Genomic DNA, 26,750 nt, shown 5'->3' with positions numbered 1-26,750 from the left:
TGCATCCACCGTTTCTACTAGAATCTTCTCCGGTCCCTTTGTAACTGCTGGTACCCATATCTCTGCCTATGCCAGGGGAATCAGGAGGAGAAACCAGGAAGGCCTCTCCTAGAGGTCAGGGAATGGTCACCAGGAGGCTCACCTACCAAGTCCTTCACCACACATATCCCAGTCCTGTACAGCCACATGCCAGGGCTGACACATAGAAAAATGCTTTGAGCTTTTACGCTGGTCCAGTTAGAATCACATCAGCTTGAATCCTAACATGCAAAATTCTCAAAGAGCTGCAGCAGGCAAGAATGTGTATGGTCATCAAAAAGTTTATGGAAAATGGAATTCTGAGTGCATTAAGGTGCAAATAGTTTTGAAATGCATACACAGGGGAGACAGACGGTAAAGATACGTAAGACTCTAAGTTGCCTTCAATCTTTCTTCATGAAGGTAACAGCGATCTCTGGATTGTGAAACTTTCTAGGTAAAGACTATACTTTTCTAGATGAGGACTCTTCACTCTTGATTTTCACAGCAGTAAGGCTTTTATTATTACAAAGTACAGTTGGTATGGGACAGCGTCAACAAATGGTGGGAAATGGTTTAATGGTTAGAAAGTCATTTGAGAAATGACTCTGAAAATATTATGCTTTATTTTTTCCCAAAATTATTTGATCATCATTCACAGAGCTGCTCTTGAAGGAGACATTTTGTCATATACTATTAATAACTGTTGACATCAAACAGATTCCTTCACCTAAACATGTGTCTAAAGCTGATTTCTTGCGATTCTAGACCCCAATACCTAAGAAGTAAAAAAATAACATAATATCGTAATCAGTAATGCTTACATCCTGTGCAATATCGATAACCATCCCAGCAACTTTATTCTCCCTGTAGCCAAAGGAAAATGCAAAACTGATTCAAAGCTTTATTTCCTAAAGAAACAGTATCACCTACTCCCGACGCCTCAGTGTCCAGCTCGTGAACACAGCGTGGACTGGCAAAGTACACAGGGACCCCCTTCTACCCACAAGTCCCATTCTGGCTGTGCGTGATGCTGGGACAGTTTCAATGCCAGAGATTGAGAATAAAGGAAAAGACAGGTGGGGCGCGGGGGAGAAACAAGATGAAAGTTCCGGGTTATTTCTCCAATGACTTTCCTTCCATTAAGCCGTCTTCTGCCATTTTTTCCCAGATTCCTAATTCCATTCTACTTTGTCCACTGTAGTTTCCAGCACTTGGGAAACTCAAAGGTCCTGCTTGTTCGCAGGCCCTTTTCCCTCCATCGTCAGAATTCTCCAGTTCTCAAAAGTAAACAGTCACAGAAACCGCAGTCTGCCTTCCTCATCTCGCAGGCAGGGTCGGCGCCTGCGCATTCTCCACCAGCTCTCGGGGGGGCTCGTGGCATACCCTCGAAGACCTGACACCAGCGTCACAAGCTGGTTGCAGGGGACCAAGAGCCCTGAGGACTCTAAGTCAAGACCGAGTGCGGACCTGGGTCCCGCGCTTTGCCCCCGGGACGCAGCTTCTAGAACCGGCACCCTCTTCTCCCACCCCTTCCTTTACTGAATTACAGGAGGTTTCAGGGAACTGATTTATTGTTGCTTAGAGAAGGCTCTTTCCCAACAAAGGCCTTTTTTTCTCCTAACTCAAGTGAGCACCTTGGGACCTTCCTTTTAAATAGAAAACCGATGATGCCTCCCTTCCCCCACTATAAATTAAAAAAAGACACCTAATAACTGATGTTGTTCTTGCAAGAAGCGAAAAGCACCCAACACTGCCTAGAAGGACCCTGCCCTGGCCCTCGCCCTTACCTTCCTCTCCCCGGGGCTCTAAGCCCTGGCCACCCGAGACCTCTGCACCAGTCATCTTTCTTCCCACCGCCGTCCCCTAACATTTTCTGCCTTGGTGATGGCAAGCTTCACTTGGGCAGCTCGCTCCTTAAGGGCCGTGCCCCACACCTCCTGAAGCTGCCCTCTGATCACCTCTCAGGACAGACCCGAAATTGTGAATTACAAGCTGTGAAGAAACAGCATGGTTCGGCCCCCTAACACCACCATTCCCAGCAGATACACCCGTTCCAAGCAGAACCCAGGTGGCTGCTCACATGCACAAGGCCTTCACCTTACAAGATACGCTCGGGCTGAACAAAGTGGTCCTGCGGAAACCTTCCTTCCTGTACTTGCGGCTGGTCTATAGATGCAAAACCCAAAACCCGCACCCCCGGTGTCCAAGATGCGTTCAGTGACATCAGTCTGGGATCTGGGGTCTGGCAGAGGGAGCGGGCCGGGAGTCGCCCAGGGTTGCACACACTTCACTCAGCTTTCCCTTGCTTTAACACCCATCTTTGTCTCTCCTTCATTTCTTGATTGTGTTTCCTTGCCCCTGATGGGTGACTAATGCAATATGCAACCCCAGTGAAGACCCTGGCAGTGCAGGTGAGCACAGGTGGTCCCAGGACTGGGGGAGGGCAGGGCTGAGCAGGCTGGAGCAAGTCAGTGGTGAAGGCTGTGCTGCGCAAGTCCCCCTTGTCACACAGCTCAGCCGGCAGAAGGGGGCGCTGTAGTGTAACCTATTTAGGATGCAAATAGCTCCCGAGCGAGCCGCAGAAAAAAGCTCCCGGGCTAGCCGCTGCCTGGCAGGTCCCTCAGCAGTCCCGAATGCCAGCTTCCTGCTAGTCACTGCTCACCGCAGATCATTAACAGAACTCAGAACGTGTTACTCAATGTGAACATTTTAAAAACTGATCACTAAATTAAAAAAAAAAAATTAAAAAACAGGCACAATTCCACTCCTGGGGAATTCAACTTTGCTCATTGAAGATTTATGGATTCAAGACCACTGAAGTTCAAGACTGCATTTGCTTGAGACTGACAACCATGTGTCACATATGCACCAGGCAGCCAAACATGGGGGGAAGGGAGGGGACCAGGGGCTTCTAGCAGTGCACAAGGAAAAAGACTAGAAACTACAAGGTTGAAGATGTTCTGCACCGAAGAGCAGGAGGGAGCTTTCCACAAAAGACTCCAAGGAAAATCTCCCGCTTCCCAGAACCAAGCCAGCTGCTCCTAGGGTTTTTTTTTTTTTTTTCTTTCCCCTTACCAAGTCAGGTGGTCACTTTGCCAAGGGAGTTTTCCTCTTCCCCCTTGCTCCAGCCAATTCCTGTTTTCTTGAACTGGAGCTCCCCGAGACTCATCAAAAACACGATTTAATTACAGCTCCAAAAAAAAAAAAAAAAAAAAAAAAGGGAGGAGTGTAAACATGACTCCTTTTTATCTCCTGATACATCTGGACAAGTAGACAATGTGCTAAAACAAAATAAATCTGCCTTGACAGTCACATCAAAGAGTTCAGCAAGGGCCTTGCAGCTACTTAAGGCACAGGAATGCTGTTGCTAAGCGTCGGCCTACAACTTATCAGGCCCTGGAAGAAACGCTTTTTTTTCTTTCTTTCAGGAGCAGATGAGGAAAGTTAGAGAGTGGGAACCAAACCGCAAAAGTAGACTGGGGATCGTCAGGGATTTTGAGGCTTAAACGGAATTGTGTGAAGAAAAGGCGTTTTCTGGTGTTGTGTTTCCCTTCCGACATAGCAGCTGTATTTTTATCAAGGTCGTAGGTGGGAACCTTCCAGAAAGGGCCCTTTAGGACTCAAGGAAATCGGGGACGGTGCAAAACATTTGTATACAAATTCCTGCCACATCTCGTTCCCGTGAGAGCAGCCTCATGCTAGCTCAAAGATCTCAAAAAAGATCCCGCCTTTTCCAGAGTGAACTGTCCTTAAGTCTCTTTAAGAAAAAAAAAAAAAAATCAGCCAGCATCACCAACCAGAGTTACTTTTTCCCCCTAAAAGGCAGGAAATGGAGAATCTACTCCAGGCAAACACAAAACAAATGAACACACACAACCCCTCTCCTCAAAAGAAACCAAGTGGAAATGACCGGGAGCGATGAACGAAAGGAAGCTGCAGCCCCACAAGGAGAGCTCCCGGCTACACACAGCCTGGAGCGGACCAAGGGCCTGGCCACTGCCTGCGGCCTGTGCTCCCCGCCAGCCTCAGGGGAAGCTGCTGTGAACTTCAGTCTGATCCGCATCCCCCAGGATCGGGAGGAAGCTGCAAGGTTTTCCTCCTGCCCTAGACCCATCCTCAGCTGGGAGACCATGGCCCAGTGTCTCTCTCCTGCAAGGCTACTGAATGTAGCCACGCCGAGAAATTAGCAGTGAACATGAAATGGCATTGCCGAGAAGAAATCTTCTATGAAGACCTCAGGGAGTTGCAGAAGAAAAAAAAAAAAAGCCGTTAAAAATAACCCACCCATCCTCAAAGGCCCCCGACGACACTGGGGAGATCTTGTCCTAGCAACAGAGGCTCTGACAATCCCCGGGCCCACTGCTTCGGCCTCCGGAGTTCAGGAACATTTTAAAGATCCCATTTGTTATTTTCTCTTTTTGGATCAAAGGCAACAAATTCTGAATCCCCTGTGATCGCCACACAGGATAACTCTCAACAACATGAACAATTACCAACTCTGTGATACTGCACAAATAAACAACACTTACTATTATCTCTGGCGCAATCATATTTATTAAACGGTGACGGAGGGCAGCGGGAACCATTTTTATTGTCCCAGATAGCTCCTATTCTCTAATTAAACAAAAGGTTATTTCTACTGTTAACACAGTCATTTGTCTAAGTTGGGTCTTACATAATACTTTTTGCCAAGCGTGACAGAATGTAAGAAATTATGTTCTGAGGTGGTTTTGTGGGATTTTTTTTCTTGTTGTTTTTAATTTCGCATGCTGAGTTGCTACTAAGAAAGCCTGGCCGGTTCATTATCAAAGCAAGGGGCCATTGTGTGTTGAATTCATAAATAAACTTTGGCAATTTTTCCTAAAGCATGAGGAAGCCAGCACTTGGTCCTACCCTTTAGCTTCAATCCAAGGGCAATGATCTGTATTATTAAAGATATAGGTCAAGCCAGCTTGCGCTTCTCCGTCCTGTGGGATGTTTTAGAAGCTGCTGTCACATTACCGAGATCTCTTCTGTGGCTCCTAATTATTCCTCTTGGCAGCTTTGGATTTCAAGCCATTCCTCTCCCATGTATGTAAAAATTTATAACAGCGTGAGTTATTTCCATGTTTGTAATGGCAGAAGATATCTATTAGAAAAATACACTAATTTCACTGACAAGGATAATGGTGACTTCATAAAATTTGCACTGTGTCTTCTGTAAACCTCACATGCATTTCATATCCACACTGAAAATTCTAACGGTTGTTACTTCAATGTAACTGAGTGCAGGGCTTCTCATGGACAATATGAACTCTAAGGAAGAAAGCAGCACAGAGTCCTCTTCACCTTCAAAATTTAATTTGGTCCAGAAACACATATTAACCTGCCCCTCTCTGCAGAAGACTGAGGGAATGCAGCCTAAGATGTACGGGTGATCCAGTACGGGCCTGGCACGGTTGTCGTTCAGGTCCTAGTTAGGGGATCTACCAAAGGCCCATGTGATAGAGGGTTTGGTGTCCCGCGGGATGTGGTGGAGCCATTAGGAGGTGAGGGATGGCTGGTCTGTGGGAGGGGGTCATTAGGTCATTGGCAGTGCTGCCCACTGAAGGCAGCTCTCCAGAGTTGTTTCAAAAGCCCGAGTTGGGTGCAGCCTCTCTGTCTTCCTGGCTCAGCAGGCAACCCTTCCTCCATACCCGCTTCACTCTGCCCTCATCCAAGGCCTAACAAATGGGGCTGCCTGATTTTGAACTTGAACCTCCCCAACTGCGAGCCAAGTAAACCTTGTATTCTTTCTGAAGTTAAATAAATGCCTGATGTAGCCACACAAATCTGACTCCTGCAGAATGTTCACATAGTCCATCCCCTTTCCCCTCCCCAGACCTCTGTGTGCGAAAGACGGCAGACGTAACGTCCCTCGAGGGTGTCCCCAGAGGGCAATGAGCACCCGAATTCGACCTCCTTTCCGATTCTGTCAGCAGGGCTTCCTGACTCGGCATTGTCCTCTTTGCACCACACCGAGAGGAAGTGACTGTTGCGTTGTTAAGGTAGCTGACCCTCCAGAATAAGATGAGTTGACAACTGCAACGCAAGGGAGAACTGAAACGAAGACTGTAAGAGGAAGGGCCAAACTCAAGAGGCTGCAGAAGAGATCTGTCTGTTCCAGGAGGAAAAGGCCTAGAACCTGTCGGGTTTGATGGTCACAGGCACGGCAGCATGCTGGGAAGGCATCGACGTCCCTAGGAGACAGGATAAAATGGAGACTGCGTGCCAAGGGCCCGTCCCAAGAACTGACGACTGGTGCAGAGTGGAATGCGGCTTTCTTGCCTGCTTTCCTGCCATGATCAACGGATAAGAACATTCAGGCTTCATAAAATGCTTTCCTGAGGAACTCCTCCTATTCTTCTATAATGATACTCTGTTTAAATTTTGTGCCCTCAACCCCAGTACCCCTACAAGTTACTATTTTGAAATAAAACAAGCCTGGGGCCGGCCTGACCCTGGCATCCTGTATCAGGGTGCTGCTATCCAGTTCCCTGCTAATGCATCTGGCAAAGTGCTGGGACCCCTGCCACCCATGTGGGAGACCCAGAAGGGGTTCCTGGCTCCTGGGTTCAGCATGGCTCAGACCTGGCCATTGCAGCCATTTGGGTAGTGAACAGCAGATCCAAGACCTTTCTTTCCCTCTGTCACTCTGCCTTTCAAATAAATAAAAATCTTAAAAAATAAAACAAGGCTCTGACTCTACAGGCCATAAATCCTCAGACTGCACAGTCTATTTTTGATTACAAATATTTACCACCTTTTGCAAATCACCAATCAAATCTGTTCATAGGCACATGACTAATTACCAGTTTCTAAGGAAAACAGTCATTTGTTTTATTCTCAGTCCTACCACTACACACCCACCCCTGTTGGAGAGATTACAATAGATCTTCCACAGCGAGTATGCTGTGACTACTCCTCCTGGCTTCTGAATGGATTTAGAGTTTGTCTCATTTCCTTGGAGATTTGGCTGAGGGTGGGGGAAGATGAGAAGTATTATTTCCTTTATACAGATGTAAAGCAGGAAGCTGAGTAAATTGCCCCATTTTATCTGAATCTTAATCCCGCAAAGCTCGAGTCCCAGGCCTCCCTTTCTTTGTACTATGAAGATGGACATTTTTCTAAAAGACAAACCCATTCATTCTCACAACCAGCCAACGGGTAGCTCTTACCGGAGTTTTAGAATGAAGACACCACAGTGCAGAGAGATTAGAGGAGTTAACCAATATTCTAATTAGCAAACGTTACACTCTAGGCTACGGGCCTGAGAGCAATCAGGAAAGTACTTCACAGGAACCTACTGGCCTTGCAGGGATGATTCCCACTGAAGGTACAGATGGCTCCAACACACTGTGACCACTCACTGTCCAAGCAGACCAAGTGAGAAAAAGGAAGAGAGCACAAACCCCACCTCTGTCTGCCTCCTAACATTTACCTGCTGTGTGGACTCTGGGGCCTGGCTAAAACCCTTTGAAATTCAGAAGGTGTTAAAAAACTATGGTTACCTGGTAGACAACAGATGAAGTATCTCTATGAACTGGATTAACAGAGTCACACATCCAAAGGAGTAAATACAGTGATTAAATCTACTCTGCCTAAGGTTGTACCAGCCGGGCAAACTGAAGGCCTGCTAGAGAGATATGAACGCTCCAGAACATACAGACGTGCACCATGTGCACACCACGTAGAATATCCACACACACAAAAGCTCTTCTGCCTATCCAACGGCAGGGCTTCCTCATGCGCAGGCAAGAAAACATCTATCTGGTACCTTCTATGTCTCACTGCCTACTCTACGGCGATTTGGCTTTAGTTTCTAACTGAATGAATATACAGCAGAAAGGTTGCCAACCAACAGTGTACCTCGCAGTCTTTTTATATTCCAGATACAAAGATACAGACCCTTCTTGGAAGGGTACAGGATATAGCCGTGTAGCACAATGCCAGGGGCAATTAGATGGCAATCAGACATGGAGACAAGAGAGGCTTCATGGAACATGGAGACACAGAATGAACACTCAAGATTTTCATTCATTTCAAAGACTCCCAGAGCAGAAGGGGAAGGGAGAGTTAATCCCAATGCTTGCAAAGCCAAGGTCGGGTCAGGCTGAAGCCTGGAGCCTAGAACTCCCTTCAGGATTCCTACATAGGTGGCATGGATTCAACCAAATCATCCATCCGCTGCTGCCTCCCAGGACTGTTTTGGTAGGAAGCTGGAGCAGAAACAGAGCTGCCAGGACTCCACTGAGGCACTGATACAGGATCTGAGCACATCAGGCAGCACCCTAAGGTGCCGTACCGCAACACCCCCCACACCGAAAAAAAAAAGATTTTAAGGCTTTCTGAAATTGAATAGAAAGGTGTGCATCATGGAAGCAAGCTGCAGAAAGTGAAGCTTTATGGCTCAGTCCCCTTCATCAGATGTCTCCTAGATGAAATGCTATTCCTCCTTCTTGATTCTACTTAAGCACCAATCTCCTCCTAGACTACTGAGCCTCTGTGAGTTGTGGGGCGCTTGCTGGGTACCTGTGCCACAGTGGGTGCTGAACCAAGTTCTTGTGAGAGACTCCAGGTCAGAGTCCATTTCTTCTCTCACCTTTGTAATTCAGGCACCCATCCCAGCCTGACACGAACGCCCCTTGGCACAGGTGCAGCTAATGAGAGGGCATCATCCACTTGACATGATGTCTGGCTTCCTGCCTCCTTCTCCCATGCTGTTGGGAAACCGTTGACAATCTCTCACCAGTTAAGCTAAATGACATGGGATTCTCCACCACACAGCTGGTCCTAGCTCCCTCCCAGTGCTGCTGGCTGGTTGGGGGCGGGGAGCAGAGATGTTAGCATGATGCTTTACTCAGCAGGCACAGCACCGAGGCGCATTTTTAATGATTTACCAGTTCTACTTGACTGAGTCTGCACCCTGTAAGTGGATCATATGATCAGCGATCACAAGTTAAACTGCTTTTGTTGCTCGTAAGGCATGCATGGTGGGCTGGCTGCACGGCACCAGCGGCTCGCACGCAGCTGTGTGTAAGACAAGGAGAGGTTAGGTACAACAGGCAGTTAATGGCTCATACCAGCAAGCCCTCGACTTCGGTCGGCACATGCGGCTGAATTTTAAAAAGGTAAATGACCTTGCGGTTGGGAGCGTTAACTGTGTGCTTTTACCTATTTGTACCTGGGTAAGTCAACATTTGCAGCACGCCAGAAGGCCCTGAAAGCACTATTGTAGCCACAGGCTAATCCCTCTCTCTCTGCATGAAAGACTTCAAAACAAACCAGGGAGGGAAAAATCATTTTTTGCCTCTGGGGGGTGAGGGGACACAGTGATAATGAGTTCCAATTGTGACAACTTTGAGAAGTCACCAAGGTTCCAGTCCTAACCAGCTGCCCATACTTAGGATTCTACTTTGCAGGAAGAAGGACTGCCCCAACAGGCCAAAGCCTGAAAGAACTGCCTCCTACTTGGGAGGCAATGCCACTCAGCGAAGCTGGGGCCAACTTCTCCATGCTTGTCCTTCTACTAAGAAGGGTGCTCCTCCCAACTGCTGACATTCAGGCCCAACAAAGCACATGTCTTGATGGTCCTTCTGCTTGAATTTCAAAGTCTATAGCAGAGTATTCACAGTGGAGTCTAGGCCTCCTATCCCAAGTCCCCTGAATCCTGCTCTAGGTACTCCCCTAACCAGTGACCTCCAACCACAGCAGGGCTGCCTGAGCCATATCTGAATGAGCGGCCAACCGCCCTGAGGGCTTCCCAGAAAGAGTGGAGTATTTGTGATTTACAACATGAGCAGATACTTGGGAAAGCTGTTATTTTAAGCAGTCGTCAATCAGTTGAGATTAAGATAGCATTTACTGCAGCAGAAACCAAGACTGCTGTGAGAACAGGCAGGAGGTATCTGCAGAACATTCAAGACCTCTCACAGGCAATGAATCAACAGAGCCCGGTTGAGTGGCATGATAAGAGCACTGGACCACGAGCTCCAGGCTTCTCAGTGGCTCTTGGCCTCATGAGCCGTGTGATTCTCTGCGTATCACTCTACTTCTTTGCACCCAAGGCCATCATCCTTCCTTCAGCAATTCTGAGTCCCTGCTCTGTGCTGGGAACCATACTAGACACTGAAACTCGGCATGTGGGGTTAGATGACTTCTAGTTCACATTCATGTGTGCACATGAAACTAAATAAACAAGGCAAAGTGCACTCTGGTCTTAGCCACCACGTGTGGGACCAGTATCTTCTTGAAATGTCCAGAAATACTTTCTTCCCTGTGATTCAGTTAATATGGGGCAGCCTAATGTGCTTGGTTTATATCAATGACAGAAAAGAGTATGCTTCGGTCCAATATACGGTTTTAATAAACTTTATTAAATTTCCATTGATCCATATGCAAAAATAATTTGTTTACAATTTGAACTCAGCCTACTAAATGGTGTCTAACTCAATAAAGGAAGAAGCTGAGAAACAACAGCTGTATGGTTATTAACACATTATGCCATTAAAAACATTAAAGAGTTGGGTTTGGTGAAGGAGTCAAAGTTAACCCCTTGCATATCTCCAAGCCAGAGATCAGCTGTACTTTGCAATGGAAAGTCTAGCATTTGCAAAGAATTTTCTCTCCCCCTTGTGAATCAATCCACAGAAAGGCAACTTCTGCTTTGCTACGCCCCTTCCAGGAACCCCTCTGATTGTGTGGCCTCAGCCTCACGCATAGATGGTAAGGAGATGCTAGGATTTAGAAGGCTGTCTTCCTAATAAGCAAGCCAGAATAGCCGGATAGTTAATATGACTCACATGTCCTGTTCTTTAGGTACTTAAGTAAATTGGTTAGTTTCAACCTTGTGCTAATGAGGCCAGGGTCAAGGCACAATCCTTTTTAGCCAGTCTGTTTATTTGGTGACCACATCTGTAATCCAATCAGTAAATCAGTAATAGTATTTGTTGAGTTCCTAAGGAAGACAAAGTCTCTAAACCCAAATTATGTACTGTGGAAATAAGGAGTTAAAATTAAGGAGCAGGTATTTGGCACAGCCGCTAAGATGCCAACAGGGACACCTGCATCCTCAATCCAAGTGTTGGGATTTCAGTCCTGGCTCTGCTTCTGAATCCAGCTTCCAGTTAACACGCACTCTGGGGAGCAGCAAGTGATGGCTCCAGTGCTTAGGTCTCTGGCACCCACACAGAACACCCAGATGGAGTCTGGGACTCCTGGCTGTCGCAAACATTTGTGGAATCCAGCAGCACAAAGATCTGTGTCTCTTCTCTCCCTACCATGCCTTTCTAAAAGGTACCAAAAAATTATTTTAAGAAATAAGAAAAACTGAGCATGACTAAGTGTGGGGAGCAACTCGGACTAGACTAAGTTACTGGAATTAAGACTTATTCTATGCATCTGCTCTCCCACAATATGGCGCTGGGAGAGGAGTAAACAGCTTCTACACAGCTGCCTCTCACCAACTTGACAAGCTGCAGGAGCTGCTCCTGATTGGAGGAGAGCAGAGTGCTCGGCGTGTGGGTAGCAGAGTTGGGATTGGCGGAAGAGGACTATAAAGGAGGAGAGAGATGGCATGCACCAGGAACATCTAAAAGGAACACCTGAGGAACATCTGAGCAGCCCCCGAGAGAGCCAGCCGGCGGTGTGCCACTCCCCCGCGGAAGTGGGGAAAGTGGCAGGGGGAACCGCCCTTCCACGGAGGTGGAAGGGACGGTAGCCAACCCGGGAAGAACAAGCAGCAAACCCGGGAAGGGCCGAGCAGACAAAAGAACAGTGCAGGGTCCTGTGTCGTTCCTCCGCGAAGAGGGGGAGTGACAACTAAGTACTATACTCACAATCTGACAAGATGTAACAAGAGCTGAAAAAAAAAAGTGAATGAGTTACCAAAGGAGATAAAAATGAACTATGCCTTGAAAGAAAGGTTAAGATTCCCTTAAGTGCAAGGAACCGTAAGGGTTCAAAAGAGAATCTAAAGGGGAGAACTGAGTTGGGCTTGGGCAGGTGGGGCAGAGATAGCCTAAGCAAAGAGAGGGTAACAATTAAAGACAGTAAGAAGACTGGTGGTCCTTTTAGTATTTGCCAGTTTTAACAGTTTTAGGGAAGAGAGCTGGAACTGACCACAGCATACCAACCACACTCATACAAAAGCCAATCAGAGGGCCCTCCTAAAGACATGGCAGTGGCAGGGTTGATGAAAGATAGCTCAACTTTCAGAAAAAACAAACTGTGCTTGGCTTGCAGATTGGTTTCAACATGGTATTTCTAACCTAGAATGTGCATGCTGACCTGACTATAAACATGGAGATGACTGAAAATGTGTAGACTAACCTTGAAATTCTAGGCATAACCATGAATCTGAATTACAACAATTACAAGGGATCTTTGCATCCTGGGGCGTTGGCCTGTTCCCCTTCCCAGAGTTAGGGACGTCTCTTCCATCACACCTTGATAAAAATCATCCTCCAGCTATGGTCCCAGATCCTGCAGTAAATCAGCATTCCCATCACTGCAAGGCAGCACAGTTAAATTTCTTTATAACCTTGTGCCAAAACTTCCTCCCTACGCCATTAGCCTGCAGTCCTAGATTTATCCTCCCTAAAATCAACATCCTTATCCACAGGATACTGCTTCAAGTATTGGAAGAAGAGTCCACATATCCTCTATTTCTCCTTTATTTTGGACCAAGTACTTCCATGACACTCAACAGCTTGGTCCCTTTGCTGAAGATCTGCCTTCCTTTTCCTTTTTCTCTTAAAACATGAAACCTCGGGTCACACCAAATCCTTTAAATGATGTGTGGACCACGTCAATCAACAAGATATTCCATTTGACTCAAAGCCTCCATTATACCCGACTCAGCAATGCCTTTCCAAACTACAGCCTACATGGTATATACTCAATCTCGAATAAGATATTCCTATGTCTTTCATGTGAAACACTGCCAAGCCAGACCTTTCAAGCACATAGTTCTATAATTGATTTTTTAAATATAAATCTAGCACTTCCAAACTTGAAATCCTATTGAATCTTCTCTGGTACATGCCACTCAATGTTTTCACTTGCCAAGACTGCTTAGAACCAAGACATAAAACCTGGTATGCCCTGACCTCCCAAACTTAGTATTCAAAGGTAATAAAGTCCCTTTCTAGCTTCCTGAAAGTTGTTGATCAAAATGTTTACTAAGTCAAGGACAAGGAGAAACTCAGCTCTAAAACCAAGATCTCTGAATAAAGCCTAAGCCTTAGGAAAAGGAAGTGGTATTTTACCATTCTTGGAAAACTACAACAATGGATGCCAAGAAATGACTTTAGTATATAAATACATGAGCCATATTTCTTCTCCACTCCTGCCAAGAGTTATGTGTACTGGGTCTGAAAGAGTTAAAAAGATTTCCAATGTGAACTCTCTTAATCAAGAAATTAAGAGAGAAACTGAGGACTCTGCAAGTGAACCTGTTGCTCTGCAGAAGATGAGCAGGCTCAACCTCAATAAAAAACACAGTTTACCTTCATTGTTGGACCAAGGAATTAATTTCTAGTTTAAAACATCTCTTCCCTACAAGAGGTTGCTTCATGGATTTATGGGCAACTATCTGTACAGCCCCTACCACAACAGTCATGCTTGTCAACTCTTCGTCTATGAAAGGGAGTAGGAAGGCGATTTTACATTGTAAACTCAAAAAAACCTTAATAGGATGAACAACTAAAACCACCTCATGAATGCCATACAGTGGCACTGAAAAATAGCTACTGCACTCAGTAACCGAGAACATGATGGAAACTGCTTGATTACAAATGAGCAGTGTGAGGCTAGATTTTGCAGGGTTACAACCAGGCAGACAATAAACAGATTAAAGGGTCCTGAGTCACTTCTCAGAGACAGATGTGTGGGACAGATGATTGCTAGAACCATTTCTCATTCCCCAGCTGGAGCCATGTATGTCAGAGATAAGGTAACATGGGAACTTTGTACTGCTTGCAGAAATCATAGATGACCCTGTCACAAATGCCCTTCAGCTCATTAACTTAACCAATTACAAAGACCCTAAACTCCTAATAGTTCGCTGAGGCTTGAAGAACCAAATTCTACATCTGATAAAACTCTTCAGAGTCTCTTCTGAAAGTGAGGAGATACCAACCCAGGCCAAATCACCTATAATCCACCTGCATGATCCCCACTAAGAAGATATTTAGGTGCAAAAACCTGAACTGACTTCAACATAAACATGAGACACCACCACGTAACTCTTCATACTATTCTAAATGTTACAACACAATTACCTTTTTAGGTAGTCTCATCAAGCCCATGCGAACCATAAGGCAAACATACTTACTGACATAAATTATAATATCGTCCTGAAGATTTCAGTAACAAAAACTACTCAGCCCCATTTTCCCTTTTTGCAAATCAGCCATCAACAGTCCTAATTCCTTAGTTCCCAACATTTTAGAGTGGACTTTTGTCGAAAGAGATGGGATCACATGTTTAGTCTTATCTGTGGTACCTTAACAACCTATCAAGGCAGAAAATATGAAACTTCTCTACATTAACTAATCAACGATGAATATACAAGTCAATTGTCACAAAGAGCTTTCTGGTATTAGTTGAAGCAGTCTGGTAACAGAATCAACAGCAAATCTATCTAGCAAGCAAGAGCAACACAAGTATGTGCATTAGGAGTCATAAAGTAGTATCACGGAAACTTGTCACCAGGAACGCCATTAGTTGATAAAAATGGAAGTGAAGCCTATCATTATTTCATCAGTCTAGTCAATCTTCATTGGAAACAAATATACAGAGATTTGCTGCTATATTCCCAGCTATAGCATGAGCAAAGATATTGCACATCCAGCTACATTTCAAGCAAATTACCCATTACAAGGCAACAGGATGGCCTCACGACACTGTGCCAGGAACTCAGTAACTGGAAGCAATGTATGTGTGTGTGTGTGGGGGGGGGGGGGGGTCAACAGCAGACAAGGCTCCTGAAAACCCAGTTCCAGGCTCTGTTTAAGCTTGGCTGGTCAAGTCATTTAATGGCTCCGAGTCTTCATTTTCCCTTCTCCAAAGCAGTAGATATAAACACTACTTTGAATTCCTTCAGTGGATTACTATGGAAATTAAGTGGGGTACTGCATTAGAAAGTGGTATGCATGTTGTACAAATACGACGAACTAATATGCAGCCTTATCTCTGCGGCTGCTTAATGCAGGCCACTGGGCAACCTTGTACTGACCTTTCCTAGCCTGCACTAGATAATTTAGTGCCACTATTGTCATTAGTCAACATCTACAGGGGCCTTGTTCTGGGCCTAATTACATACTGCCTTGTATAGTTCACTGACATTTTCTTGTGTACATGTCTGGTCTTCTTTAAGCAACTGGGTGCTCATCCAGGGACAAGAACTTAGATATACAAAGGTATTTCAAAAACAGTTGTAGAAAAATAAAATCAAAAGATAAATTTTGCACCAAAGTAAGCATAAGTCAATGCATAATTTTTTTATGAATATGCCTTTTAAGTGAACTTCTTCATGAATACAAGTATATACTTACATATACACCTTAACCTAGTCAAATGAAGAGTATACTTCCCAGAAAAAGACTTGATTATCTTGGAGGAAAGCAATCATGGAGAGCAAAGCAGGGGGTAAAAACAGTTAGCAAATGACAACTTATGGAAAACCTAAGATTTTCCCTTACTTATGGAAAACCTAAGATTTTTTTTGAAGGGATGGGCATAATAGCAGTGTTTCCCTCTATAATCTCATATAGAAGGATGCTTAAAGAAAAAGAAAAATCCTACCAAGAGTCTTAATCAAGCTATTCCACTTAAGAGCATTAATGCTAAGTATGCAAACGTTCACCTGACTGATCATTAAGGTATCAAGAACTAATTTTCCTCCTTTTAAGAGCTTATATGTCACATCCCACCCCTTGGGCCTTCCAGAAATGCATTTAAACGCCTAACTGGGAGGAAGAAAAAGCATTCCAGACAGCCAGGTGTTAGTGACTCAGCCATTAAAACTTCAGTTATAAAATATCCCCCACAATTGTAAAACATTTCAGTCATTAGAAGATCATAAATAGATTAAGATGACATTTTAAATTATTATGACACCATGTTTATAAAATGTATGTTGTTCATCACAATATCCCAGATGACGGTGGCTCTGATGATCTGAAGTTAAAGATGAAGTGCATGTGTTATTTATTTTGAAACCCAACAGTGGAAGACAGGGAGGGAGGAGGGTGGACAAAGTTGACATGCAAGTGGAAATGTTGACTGTTGCATCCCTCCTGAGGCACAGGAAGACTTCAGATTCATTTTGCAATAACACTCATTTGCCACTCCTTGAGCGGAAGTAAGTCTTTGTTTCATTTTTAGAGGGGTAAAGCTGAAGTATCAAAAAAAACTGCCCCCAAACCATCATCTAAAATGTCTTGGTACTCACTATTCTTTGTATTGACTGAAAGGTTTTAATTCAAATTCAGTATCAATTGACATCTCTAACTAGAAAAGCAGTTCAGGACTCATTTTTCTGCTCTCCTGTAACTCCAACTACTTAAGGTCAGCTGCTCTCTCCTATCAGCCCCAGCTACTAAATGAGCAAAACAGCTCACAATATGCTTGATGGCACAGCACCCCGTTACAGGAATTGTGGAAGAGTCTTCTAAAAAAGAAAACTCTGCCAAACCACTAGGATCCAAACAGAGGACACAGTTCCCTGGGAACATGTCCTGTAGAAAGAAACCCGAGTTTTACAATTACTCATACGACGGTCAAAAGAAATTGGTGATCTCAGTAATTCAGCCCTCTGTAAGCCCATGCTTTTCAACCCAGTATTACCAGGGAAGCAAATTCCTTTTAGGGTTTAAGTTGAGCATTTTGGGAAATGTGTTTCACGGCTAATGCACCTTACTTAAATCTATCAACCAGCTGACTCACCTGAAGGATTACACCCATTAAGGAGATTACAACAAGCAATTGGCAAGTTTCAGAGTATTTAGGATACCGCTCAAGTATGTGTATGCTTCTGTTACATACAGGGATTCTGCCTAGCTGGCAAGGATAGGTATGTGAAGACGGACTTGGGCATACGGTTACTAATGATTACTATCCATTTTTAGCCTGAGAATTACAAAGGGTTCATTAAGACTGGGGGAAAATGGATGCATCACAGACATAAAAAGCCTGATACAAATATTCCCCTTCAAATTTTCTGAGAATCAAAGTCCCAATGTTCCTTTCTAGATGATTTTGTGTTCACAACCTTAGACGTCAGATCAGTAACCTGGCACCGTCAGATGCTACAAAAGGATCAGGGTTAAAGAGGTATTTCAAGTCCAATTCAGGGCCTTTGCTGTGGCATACTAGGCTAAGCCAGTACCCCATATGTGTGCCGGTTCCTGTCCTGACTGCTCCACTTCCAATCCAGCTCTCTGCTATGGCCTGGGAAAGCCATAGAAGTCGGCCCAAGTGCTTGGGCCCCTGCACCCACATAGGAGACCCGGAAAAAGCTCCTGGCTCCTGGCTTCAGATCAGCTCAGCTCTCGCCGTTGCAGCCATTTGGGGAGTGAACCAGCCAGCAGGTGGAAAACTCTTCTGTCTTTTTCTTTCTCTATGTAACTCTACCTCTCAAAAAAATGCCTATAAAATGTTAAAAAAAATAAAGTCCAATTTATCTGCCCATATTTACCCATTCACCTGATGAGTTTTAGACAATTCCAAAGAACCACGCATCAAGTTTTTGTTAAAGTCACAGAACTTGAAAGACAACAAGCGCAACACTTCACTCATGTTGAATGACCATTTTGCTAACTATCCTTTGTTTGCTGGTGTCAGTAACCGCCTCTTTTATAAGAAGAAATCTGTTCTTGTATGAGAACCTCATTCTCCTGGGCAGAGAGCAAGACTTCATTTGATGCACATGAGAGTTGGCAACCGTTACACTTCTCAAGTAAGTGTCCGGCTTTAGCTCTATACAATAAGATTTCTCAGGCTCTGGCCCTACAAGATTTCCCAGGATTCTCACTGTGTCTACTGTACAATGGAAAGTAAGCCAACACTGAGGTACCCTAGAATGAGCCACAGTTTCCCCTTATAGGACAGCAACACTGAGCTCAGAAGTCATTGGTCAAGGTATTTTAAAAGCATATTGAGGGGGATGGGTATTTGGCACAGCTTTATGGACAGGCAATGTGGCACAGTGGGTTAAGCTGTCACTTGCAATGCTAGCATACCATAATTAAAGTGCCAGTTTGAGTCATGGCTGTTCCACCTCTGATCCAGCTTCCTACTAAGTGCAATGAAAAGAAAGCAGTGGAAAATGACCTAAGGGCTTAGGTTCCTGCCATCCACACTGGAGACCAGGATGAAGTTCCAAGTTCCTGGCTTCAGCCTAGACCATCCCTAGACACTGTGGCCATTTGGGCAAGTGAACCAATGGATAGGAGAGCTCACTCACATACACTTCCCCACTTTTCCCTCTCCCTCTCCGTTTTCCCAGGTACATTAGCAACACATATGCTGGGAGGTAGGGCAGCCAGGACTCAAACTACCATTCTGATATCAGATGCCAGCATCTCAAGTAGTGGCTTAGCTTGCTGTGCCACAATGTCATATCCTAAATAAATCTTTTTTTAAAAAAAATACTCTTAAAGAAGTGATGCAGCTTAGGACACTCACTTCCAATGTTGGAGTGCCTGGTTCATCAGATCCCTGTTTCCTATTCCAGCTTCTAGCGAATTCACATCCTGGGAGGCAGCAGGTCATGGCTCAAGTACTTGAGTACTAACCACCCACATGGCAGACCTGGACCAAGTTCCCACCTCCTGGATTCCATTTGGCTTTCACTACTGTGGGCACTAAAGGACTGACCCTGCACATGAAAGACTTTTCTGTTTGTCTTGCAACCTTTCAAACAAAATGAAAAAAACAATTCTTTAAAGTATAAAAATTGTACTGCTAACTGAAATTTATTGTACACCATGGTTTGAATGGAGCTCCTGCATGGGGCTAAGAACAGACAAAAAATCAAAATGGAGTCATTCATGCTAAAGTTTCCATCACCACACAGAAACCATGTTGTTCATCTGACTTTCTGAGAAATCATTAGAGTTATAGCCAAATCCCACAACAGGCAAATTTCAGCCAGCATAAAACCAAGTCCCTCCTGCTTTTACCTTTCCAGGGAAAAATAACCTGAAGTAACTGACTTGAGCCCGCCCGCTTTCTGTATTATGTTGTTTCTTGGTCCCACTCAACCTACCTTGCAACAACCATTGTCTGCCCAGAAGAGCTCCCTATTTCCTTGATCAGAATCTGCTCAGGTTAAGAGTCTCTAGTAGAAACCAATTAAAGCTTTGTTTTCATCAGCTTGTCATTACTATACTGATTTACCTGAGGCAGGCTAACTTTATAAACAAAAGCAGATTTGTCTTGGCTCACAGTTCTGGAGGTACAAGTTCTCGGGGCCACACCTGGCAAAGGTATTCCAGCTGACAGAGTCCATGAGGGAAGAGACGGGGAGTAGGCACTGCTATGGATTCCTTTCCGTCCCTTCAGAACCACCGGGACTCAACCGGGGAGCCCAACTACAACAACCTAACCTCATCACTCCTCAACCATCACCACCACCACTACCCACCCACCCACCCACACCCCTACACACCCCATAGACTATTTCCAACCTCTTAATACTATTGAAATCCAACTTGGGGGATTAAATTTTGGCATGAGTTGTCAAATCCTATTCAAACCATAGTAATCTTTAAACTTGTAGAAGTCATGCTTGTTAACACTACCCAAGTAACTCAACTGGAATTAGACCAGGTAGCTGAGCTCTGTGAACCAGTCCTGGGTGAGGGCTTGTTTAGGAGGCTTTTCTCACTTTTCTAATGCAAAACCAATTCCAACCATTTATTCCATCTCAGCAAAATTACTCGAATTTAAGTAAAATTCTTCAGACACCTGGCAGGCTTGGTTGTGGCTGGGGTTCCTCCAGAGGAGAACTGTCAGTGGTTTTTCACAAGTAACAGAAACTGAGGTTTTTCAAGGATTTTTTTTCCTTCCTTGAAGTGAATTAATAATGGTGTTGCCACGGAATATTTATGAACACAATGGTAAAAAGTGGACCAATAGGTCAGCACTGTGGCCTGTCAAGTAAAGCACTTGCCACCTGCAGTGCCGGCATCTAATATGGGCATCCTATCTCCACTGCTCCACTTCCAATCCAGCTCCCAGCCCATGACCTGGGACAAGCAGAAGATGGCCGAAGTGTTCAGGCCCCTGCCACCCAAATGATGAAGCTCTTGCCTTCAGCCTGACCCACTGCTAGCCACTGTGGCTCTGAGGAGTTAATCAGTGAATCAGATCTTTCTCTCCCTCCAACTCATACTTTCAAAATAAATAATGAATTTTTTAAAAAGTGGGCCAAACAAAATTCACCTTTATTTACACTTAGAACACACTGCCTTTCCTAATTGGGGCAGCCTAACAGCAACATGTATAATTTCATTTATGAGAGGCAGAGAATCCGAGTTCCACGTGCTGGCCCATTACCCAAATGACTACAATGGCCTCAGCTGGGGCCAAAGCTGGGAGCCAGAATGCCCTCAACTATTTCCCAGGTGGAGAACAGCAGCTCCATTACTTGAGCCGTCACCACTTCCTTCAAGGTTCTGCCTTAACAGTAAGCTGTAGTCAGGAGCTGGAGCCGAGGCTTGAACCCAGGCACTTAGATATGGTGGGACACTGGTGTCTTAACCAGAGCCTGAACCAGTAGGCCAAGTCCCTACCTCAAGTATGTTTTATATAAAAATGTTCTATATATTATGTAAAATATATCGACATATTTTATTATAAATTCTCATTACTGTTAAAAATACATCAACAAAGACAACGGGCCTCTGTCCTTAACAAGCTTAGCATGTTAGGTTAAGACAACTGAACCACTAATAAATAAGACACTATATGGTAGAGAATTTTTGTTCAATATTCTAAAAGATTTCAGAAGAGGACCTGTCGGGCAAGCATTGTGACCAAGCTGGTTAAGCCACTGGGGTGCATGCATCCCATATCAGAATGTGAATTCCAGTCCTAGCTGCTCTGCTTTTCACCCAGCTTCCTGCTACTGTATCCTGCAGGCAGCAAGATAAAGGCTTTAGCTTGTAGGCCCTGCCCTGACAGACACATGGCAGACGGGTGGAGTTCTGTTCTTGTGGCTTTGCTCTGGCCCTGCACTGGCTCTTGCAGACATTCGGGAAACAAACCAGTAGGTGGAAGTTTCTTTTTGTCTGTCTCTCTCCACTACTCTACCTTTCAACTAGAGGAAAACAATACTTAAAAAAAAAAAGGTTATTTGTGGAATACATAATGGCTTGAAAAAATTCCTCTAAGACTAAAATTCTGGTCTGGCCCTTGGAAAATGGAATGTGTTTGGATAGATGGCAAAGAGTTAAACCTCAAAAGACCCAATTGAAGATAGTACATCGCCACCTCTGTCCTGGGCTAGGGCAGCCAGCCAGCAACTTAAGGAGAGAGGACCTACACCACCAGTCATGGCCACAGTCACTCCCAGGATGTTCCAATCAATCAAAGAGGAGTTTTCAGATAAAGTAATCTTCAGGAATGAGAGGAGAGTAGATGTTGCCACTTTAGCTTCAAAAGACTTTCATCTAATAAATTTAAAAACATGAGTGAAAGTACAAGTAATTATAGATGGTTCCTGACTTATAGCTGAACTTAAAATTTTTGATTTTTGATGGTATAAATACCATACATATTCAGTAGAAATCATACCTCAATTTTGAACATGCGTCTTTTTCCAGACTAGCGATCTTCAGTTTAACACTCTTCTGCTGGGCAGCGGCAGTGAGCACAGCTCCCAGCCACCACCCACAGTCATGAAGGGCAACAAACATGACTGTACGGTGTGCCATCCTACTGTGTAGGAAGTGCAGCAGCTTAGAGACAATCAATGCACTTGCCACCGAAGATGGTTTTGTTGGCACCTGACCCCATCGTAAGTCAAGGAGCATCTACGTGTATCATATGCTTAGCCTTTAGTAATGCAAGATGCAAGAATAGTACTCAACGTAGATCCAGTAATGGCCAACTAGGCGAGTATCCAACATTTTAGAAGAGCATGCCATGATAATTCCCCCATGACAAGGTGCACAGAGCTGCAATGACATTATGGGCTGGTGAACACTGGATGCAGTGAAACACAATCTGGAATATTAAATGGGGACAGAATAGGACATCTAGATGAACAGGTACTTTAAGACATTTCCACTTCAGTAAGAATCAGAGACTAATTTTTTTTAAGATTGAAAGGTTTTCAAAATACTTTCGAAATGATACAAAAGGGGCCGGCGCTGTAGCGCAGCGGGTTAACGCCCTGAAGTGCCAGCATCACATATGGGCGCCAGTTCTAGTCCCAGCTGCTCCTCTTCCGATCCCGCTCTCTGCTATGGCCTGGGAAAGCAGTAGGAGATGGCCCAAATCCTCAGGCCCCTACACCAGTGTGCAAGACCCGGAAGAAGCTCCTGGCTTCGGATCCGTGCAGCTCCGCCCATTATGGTCATCTGGGGAGTGAACCAGCAGATGGAAGACCCCTCTCTCTGTCTCTACCTCTCTCTGTAACTCTATCTTTCATATAAATAAAATAAATCTTTAAAACAAAAAGAAATGACACAAAAACTGTACTTATTTAAATATCACATGGTATCCACAAATAAGTACAAATATTATATAATGCCCAATCAGGATAAATATATGTAATCTCTTGAAACATTTAACCCTTCTTTATGATTAAACCATTCACTTATCAATATAGTGCTAGAATTAGCATCTGCAGGAAGAATGAAACTAGATCTCTATCTCACATGATCTGCAATGATCAATTCAAAATGGATTGAAAACCTAAATGTATGATATGAAACTTTAAAATTACTAGGAGAAAATATGGGAAATGATTTTGAATACTCTATAGAACAAGATGTCTTTTAGATCTCAAAAGCACAGGAGACAAAAGCCAAAGCAGACAAATAGGATTTCAATAAACTGAAAAGAAGGGCCAACATCATGGTGCAGCAGATTAAGGCTCTACTTGTAACACTGACATCTCGTGTTTGAATGCCGATTTGAATGCTAGCTACTTGGCATTTGATCCACTTTCCTGCTCATGCACCAGGAAAGGCAGTATATGACCCAACATTTGTGCCCCTGCCACCCATGTGGGATACCTGATGGATTTCCTGCATCGTGGCTTCAAAATGGCACAGCCCCAGCCGTCATAGCCATCTGGGGAGTGAACCAACAGATAGAAGCTCTCTCTCCCTGTCTTTACTCTTGTTTTGCCATTCAAATCGATCAATCTTAAGGGGGGGGGGGGGTGGCTAAAGAGCTTATGCAAAGAAAAGGAAACAAATTAATAGAATGAAGAGACAATTCCCAGAATGGGAGTTACACATCTGATAAGGAGTTAATAACTAAAGTAAGAATCTCAAACTCCATAGTAAAATGTCAAATAATCCAACTTAAAACTGGGCAGATCTAAACAGACTTCTCAAAAGAAGACATACAAACAACAGGATACAAAAAAAAATGTATAGGAATGAAACGGACATCTTGTGGTACCATTGCGGTTTTTATCCCTTGTTTATACTCCTGTGCAAGTGTAGTCTTCCCACTTTTTACTTGTTAATATTATAGTTGTGAATTAAGCCTGTGATTAAAAAAGGGAACAAAGGAGAAGAGAGAGGGAGGGAGAGGAATATGGTTATTACAACTTTATCTATGAAATACATGAAGTCTGTTCTCTGTATTAATAAAAATTTAAAAAAATCACTACTCATCAGGTAAGCTCCAATCAAGATATCACCTCACTCCAGGTAGGTTGGCTATGATCAAGAAGACAGAAGCTAAGTGCTGGTAAGGAAGCAGGGAAAAGGGAATCCAGGTAGACTGTTGACAGGAATGGTAATCGGTACCACCACTGTGCAAACCAGTGTAGAGGTTCCTCACTGAAGTAAAAACAACACAACTACCAAATGGTCTGAAGGCAGGGCAACCATCCTGTTAAGGAGACACCCGAGTTTCACGTTTGCTGTAGCAGTATTCACGATAGCTAAGTTAAAACAATCCACGTGTCCATCAGTTGACTCAAGGAGAAGGTAAAGGCAGTCCATACACACACTGGAATACTGTTCAGCCTCGAAAAGGGCACCCATCTTTTCATTTACAACAATATGGATGGGATTGGAAATCATACCAAGTGAACTAAGTCAAGCTTGGGGAGACAACCATCACAAGACCCCATTCACATGTGAAATCTAAAAGCTCATCTCACAGAAGTTAGATACAATGGAGGTCACAAGAGGCCAGGGAGACAAGGGTGGTGAGAGGGGTGGGGGAAGGTCACGTGGTACAAAGTCACAACAGGACTAAGAAGTTCTGGTGTTCTGCTGCATACAGGGGCGATGGCAGACACTGTCAATGAAAACAAGACTGAATTGGGTGTGCTTGATTCAGTGCTAGCGTCTGCACCTTCAGAAGAGCTTGTTCCCGCTTAGACATCTCAATCGATTACCAGAACCTTCTCAATTCGCCTAGGCCACCGGTGTGTTGTTGCTGTTGAAGCCAGCTCCTTGCTTTGCACAGAAGCATGTAATTCTGAGCCCCAGAAGCCCTCAGCTTGCTTGCGTTTTAAGTGATATTCACTCCCTCAGTACTGTGTTCACTCGACACAGCTGCTAAGACACCTCAGCAGGATGTGCGTACCCCTTAGGATGCAGCTTGGAAAAAGCCAGTACTATAAATCTTCCCATTAAAAAAAAATTGTGGGAAAACTGAGGCCTGGAGATGAGGAGTGGCTGAGGTTGCTGGGCCACATACTGGACACGCAAGGATTAGAACCCAGATGGTCTGATCTCTCGGTCAGGGGACTTCCTCTCATGACACGCGGCCCTTGACTGCACCAGTGAGAGATGAGCCATGCTAAGACGACAGTGAAGCAGGTTATCCGATCAAAACTCTCTCGTGTGAAGGTCTTCATGCCCAATCATGATATTTATGAAATGATGGAAGAACTGACATCAGAAAATTATGCTTTAAGTAAGGGCCCCAAAGAGAGCAGCAAGCCCTGCGGGATCTGCTGCATGCCCACGCTGCTGTCCCAATTAACTCCAAACAGGCTTTGTCTGGGATGAAACGAGTTCTACCAAGGTCAGCCCCACGTATCCAGAATAAAGACTGCCGAATAGGCTTATTTGAGCTGAATTACATTGGTGGTTTAATAATATGAATTTACTGCCTTTTCAAGAGGGATTCTAGCACTGGGGAGAACTTTAAAATGCATCACACTTAAAACATAAAATTAAATTCAATTAACTTTTATTGGGAGGCTAATCCCCTAGTACCCTGGAGGGAGGAAGGAAGCTCTCGGCTTTCTCAAGATTTTCAGATCAGGTCTCAGGCATCCAGGACAAAGATACCCGACTGGCTCACTCCCACACAGAGTTTCACCCACAACTTTACCATCTGCCCTCAATGCAGACACCCATGCCTGTAAACCTACGGCTAAGAGACCTGCGGGGCCATAAAACCCAGTTGCAGAAACAGGTAGAAAACACTACTTACCCAGGAAGCAAAAGACAAAAACCAACATATAGACAGAAGCCTCTGAGGATCCCAGGGACCAGGAGCTCTTTACTTAATCGCCCCTACCTTCCAACTGTCAGCATCAAGGCTCACCTGTTTATATAGGAAGTTGCTACAAAAAGGTCGTGGAAGGCTGGATTTAAAAGTTTATTTGGGCCGGTGCCACAGCTCACTGGGCTAATCCTCCGCCTGCGGCGCTGGCTCCCTGGGTTCTAGTCCCGGTTGGGATGCCAATTCTGTCCCGGTTGCCCCCCTTCCAGGCCAGCTCTCTGCTGTGGCCCGGGAAGGCAGTGGAGGATGGCCCAGGTCCTTGGGCCCTGCACCTACATGGGAGACCAGGAGGAGGCACCTGGCTCCTGGCTTCGGATTGGCGCAGTGCGCCGGCCATAGTGGCTACTTGGGGGGTGAACCAACAGAAAAGGAAGACCTTTCTTTCTGTCTATAACTCTGCCTGTCAAAAAAAAAAGTTACAAAGTTTATTTGGGAACAAAGTATTTTTGAAAACCTTGCAGAGTTTTACACAATACTCATTTGCCATGAGCTTCCTGAAAACATCTCATATTTAGCACAACCACTCACCTTGGATCATTACAGACCCTGACAGCAGTCTTGATCTTCCCAGGGCTGTACGGCTCTCCTCACTACACTGAGATACCCCAAGTCAGTAGAACCCTTCGTGACTCCCTCTGTGACCTCATAAACAGCAATGCCGACATCAGCAGGCTGGGCTAGGGACAAAGTGGATTCCAGACGGAGTGACCAACTACATCCTGGAGACACGATGAAGTAAGCTCATTCACTCACCTAACCAATACCTAATGAACATCTATTATATACCGTATTCCATACTAGCACTAGAGATTCATTAGTGAATGAGAGAAATTATCACTGCCTTCATGGCTACATAAAAGAGGAGAACAGGGGGAAAATGATTCAGAAAGTACTCCCAACCTAAAAAAAAAACCCAATACTTCAGCAAAATGAACATGAAGCCAGGAGCTTCTTCCGGGTCTCCCACGCAGGTGCAGGAGCCCAAGGACGTG

General features: G+C 44.6%; 1 protein-coding gene and 1 long non-coding RNA gene across 28 annotated transcripts in view; both read right to left on the bottom strand.

The window, feature by feature from the left end:
• LRMDA (leucine rich melanocyte differentiation associated) overlaps window positions 1–26,750 on the bottom strand; it is a 1,125,029-nt gene that overhangs the window by 229,381 nt on the left and 868,898 nt on the right. The window lies entirely within an intron of this gene.
• On the bottom strand, window positions 1,050–25,793 carry LOC149122031 (uncharacterized). Its single transcript, XR_016220995.1, has 2 exons — window positions 25,687–25,793; window positions 1,050–6,239 (listed from the first exon to the last, which is right to left on the bottom strand). It is a non-coding gene; the product is annotated as an uncharacterized LOC149122031 (long non-coding RNA).

The sequence above is a fragment of the Oryctolagus cuniculus genome, chromosome 15, assembly GCF_051225735.1.
Source record: "Oryctolagus cuniculus isolate XC-2025 breed Fujian yellow rabbit chromosome 15, ASM5122573v1, whole genome shotgun sequence".
NCBI lineage: Eukaryota > Metazoa > Chordata > Mammalia > Lagomorpha > Leporidae > Oryctolagus > Oryctolagus cuniculus.
The sequence above is the reverse complement of the archived record's forward strand: the minus strand, read 5'-3'. Positions and strand labels throughout refer to the sequence as shown.